Raw genomic sequence first — 3824 nt, forward strand, 5'->3', positions numbered from 1 at the left:
TTCTTTCCTCCCCAACCAAAACCCCCACCAGCTTTTGATACAAACATAATATATATATATAGCTTAAATATAAAGCTTAAAATGCTGCTAGTATAGACAGTGAGGAAATAATTCTTTAATAGTATTTTAAAACTACATTTCCACTCTAAACATGCTGAGCCTTACAATTAAACTGAACTGCTTTTAGCTGTTCCTTGTTCAACGATTTCTGTGTACTACTCCTGTGTCAAGTTTAAGTTACAGTTTTAAGTGATTAAAAGTACGTTGGGAAAATCTAAGTTAATTCCTCATGATGTGACCCCTTTTAAATACACTGGTCTATTTCTGCGCATAGAGTTTCACTGGTGATAAAAAAAAATAGTCTGTGTCTGTGTAGGACGGAATCACATTCAATTAGCTTATTTTGTATTGCAAAATCCATTTTATTCTCTGCTTGAGGCATCCAACTAAATGGTTATTGACCAAATTCAAAGCAACAGCTGTTGCCTGTGAGACATTGTTAGGCAAATTGTGTAGCTGGCATGCTCTCAAGTGCTGTGTGCGCATGCATTGTGTCCCATAGTTTTTTTTTTATGGAGCGAGAGCTGCAGCACTCAACATGTGAAGAGGGCTCTTTGCTCCATTCTCTGTTTATGTTTCTCTTTGGATTGCAGGTATGGTTGGGTTACGGCAGGGGATGGCCAAGGCTAGCTGCAGTCCATCAGTTGTGCAAGAGTCTGGCTGGTGAGAATAGCGGTCTTCCATCTGGAGCTGGAGCTGTGGCCATTCTTCCGTAAGAGCATCTGTCAGTCTATCATATCTGTCTATATACACTGATCTGTCTGTCAAGATCAAAGTGATAAATATCAAGTACTTCTTACAGAAGTGAATTAAAGGTACTTTTAGCTCAAATGTTACTTTAGCGTTTGAAACTTTTGGAGCAAGTAAGATTTTTTTTATATATATAAATATCTATATATATTTGAAAGAAGTCTCTTTATGGTCACCAAGTCTTCATTTATTTAATAAAAAAATACCAGCCCGTAAAAAAAAAAAAATAATATTGTGAAAATATGATTACCAAAAAATAACAGTTTCCTATTTTAATATATTTTTAATGTTATTTATTCCTGTGATGCAAGTAGATTTTTCATCAGCCATTAGTCCAGCCTTCAGTGTCACAAAATAATTCAGAAATCATTCTAATATGCTGATTTGCTGCTCAAGAAACATTTCTTCTTATTATTATCACAGTTGAAAAAAGTATTTTTTGTTTAATATTTTTTGTGGAAAAACGGTGATGATACTTTTTTTCAGGATTCTTTGTTGACTAGTTCAAAAAACAGCAGTGTTATTTGAAATAGAAATATTTTGTAACATTATAAATGTCCTTAACTGTCAGTTTTGATCAATTAAATGCATCATTGCACAATAAAAATAGTTCTTTTCTGCAACCCCAGATTTTTGAACAGTAATTTATATTAATAAGTAATTATTAACCAATATTAGGGAATGTAACGATTAACCGCGAGCCGTTTGAAAATCGATTCAAATATGTGACGATTCAAATCGGCTGGGATGCTAAAAAAAAAAATTGTGATTCATTTAGGGTAGGAGTTTATATGAATGCAATGTCTTGGGGGATGGTTTGTATGCTTACTGTATTTAGGAAGAGTTTAGATGGTATTTCATCTTTTTTATCTAGCCTCTGTATAAGCATAGTATAATAGTAAAAAAAATAAAATAAATAAAGTGCGGCGCTGTTTTTGTTTACAGTAGAAACCAAGGAACGCTTTAAGCGTCCTGCTGGCAGAGAGTGAATCTGCATCTCATTTAGCTCGTCCGCTGTTTCAGGGCAGATATTTTTATGTATAGTTTCACAAAACAGAAGTCAAACCATTCTGTTTTTGCTTCAAAAATTTTGATTTAATTTCGATTAAAAAACTGCTCAGTGTTGCATGTATGGCAGCATTCTTTGTTTGGATCATGATTTAAATGCAGTGTTTGCCTCTAATTTTAAATGGAAAGAACACAGACAAAGCCTTCTTTTGTTTATATGAAGAGATTTATTTGATTTGTGTTATTTATTTGATTTAGGGCTTGTTTTAAAATTTCAATTTAGTTTTGTTATTTACATTTACATTATATTTAAATTTTGACATTTAGCAGATGCTTTTTCCAAAGCGACTTACAAATGAGGACAAAAGAAGCAATCAAAACCAACAAAAGAGGAATAATATGCAAGTGCTATATTAGTATATTATTATAGTTATATTTCAAGTTCACAAAGAAATGTGCAGCACTTTGTCAAAGCAATAATAAAAGGACACATTTAATTTATAATTTATTTTAAATCTCATTTTGTTTAAAAAATAAAATAAAAACGTGAATTGAATCGAATCGTGAAATCAAATCGCAAACTGAATCGTGAGTTGAGTGAATCGTTACATCCCTAACCAATATTATTGATACAATAATGTTCTCATGAAAGTCAGTGCAAGAAGGCATTCACAAAACTCATTTCACGTCCATAACATGACACAATTTCACAGTGAAACAGGACATTTGACCTGAAAAAAAGATGTTTGAAAATTTCAGATCCAGAGAGCAATGTATTGCAGTTTTTTTTCTTTGAAAAAATGTGCATCAACATAATTCTCAATAACACCAAAAAAGGAGCACGAAGAAAGGAAATAGGGACATTTTTGAGGCCTGTCTTTTAGTATTCATTAATCTGTGTTGTACATATGTGAGATATCAATAAATTCTCTTTTTTTTTATGTGTGAGCATCTGCAGTCATTTTTACTGTAAGTGATCTGTGCGGTACACATTTGACTGCTGTCTGATTGCATTAACATATGGGGGTGTGAGTTTTTTCAAAAGGCCATGCTAGTCTAAAGCTATTGCCACAGGCTCTGTTCCACAGTCTCATTTTCCACTGAGATAACAACATTTTGACATCATTCTCCAGGGTTACCTTGGATACACCAATGAACAGGAAATTCATGCCTGACGCAGAGATTTTTGGGAGCTGGACACCGCTGGAATACATCGCAGAGTGAGTACATGTTTATCATGTACCACTATGAGCACCAGATTTCATTATGCTTGCTGATAATATCATAAATCGCAGATTTGACCTGTTTGGAAAATAGAAGCCTCAACAGCTGGATAAATCAGAAAGTGGCCATTCCTCACCAGAAGAGGGCAGTAATGTTCTTCCAAAAGAGACCTGATGTCTGCAGCATGTGATTCAGCTAAGATCTGAATGTTTTGAAATACACATTAATCCAAAATCCATTGTTATGAATTACATCACGTAGGTCTCATGTTAGAATTATTGTTATACCAGATTTTGCGTTCAACAGAAAATCTTGCTTTCAGATAATAGAAATGTTTTAAATCAGGTCTTAAAAAACCTTCCTCAGATGTACATTTGATGTTGATTCAGTAATATTAACCAAAAAAGCCACAAGCAATAGTAAAAGCCTCTTAGTAGCAAACATACCCTGCATGAATGATTGAATTACATCCAAATTTAAGTGAATAATGTCAAGCATCACCCCAAGAACAGACCTTTTAGAGAAACGCACGCATTTATATTCAGTGGAATTGATATTAACTCAAATGCCTCTCAGAAAATGTCACAAAATGATTCTACCTGTTTTGAGGTTTGCACTGTGAGGGATTGTACTTTTTTTAGCATATCTCTGTGCCTCGCTCAGATGTGGCCAGTATGGCCAAATCTCTCCTGCCAGTCAGCACAGATTAGGATGAGTATTTGATGCAAACTCCATAATCCCAGAGGAGCCGCAGCAAACCCGACTGGATTAGAGAAGCACAT

General features: G+C 34.1%; 1 long non-coding RNA gene across 1 annotated transcript; it reads left to right on the forward strand.

Moving 5' to 3' along the window:
- The first annotated feature begins 673 nt into the window (after positions 1–673).
- LOC122147439 lies at positions 674–3384 on the forward strand. Its single transcript, XR_006161627.1, has 3 exons — positions 674–772; positions 2952–3038; positions 3114–3384. It is a non-coding gene; the product is annotated as an uncharacterized LOC122147439 (long non-coding RNA).
- The last annotated feature ends 440 nt before the right edge of the window (positions 3385–3824 follow it).

Source organism: Cyprinus carpio, chromosome A14 (genome assembly GCF_018340385.1).
Source record: "Cyprinus carpio isolate SPL01 chromosome A14, ASM1834038v1, whole genome shotgun sequence".
NCBI classification, from domain to species: Eukaryota; Metazoa; Chordata; class Actinopteri; order Cypriniformes; family Cyprinidae; genus Cyprinus; species Cyprinus carpio.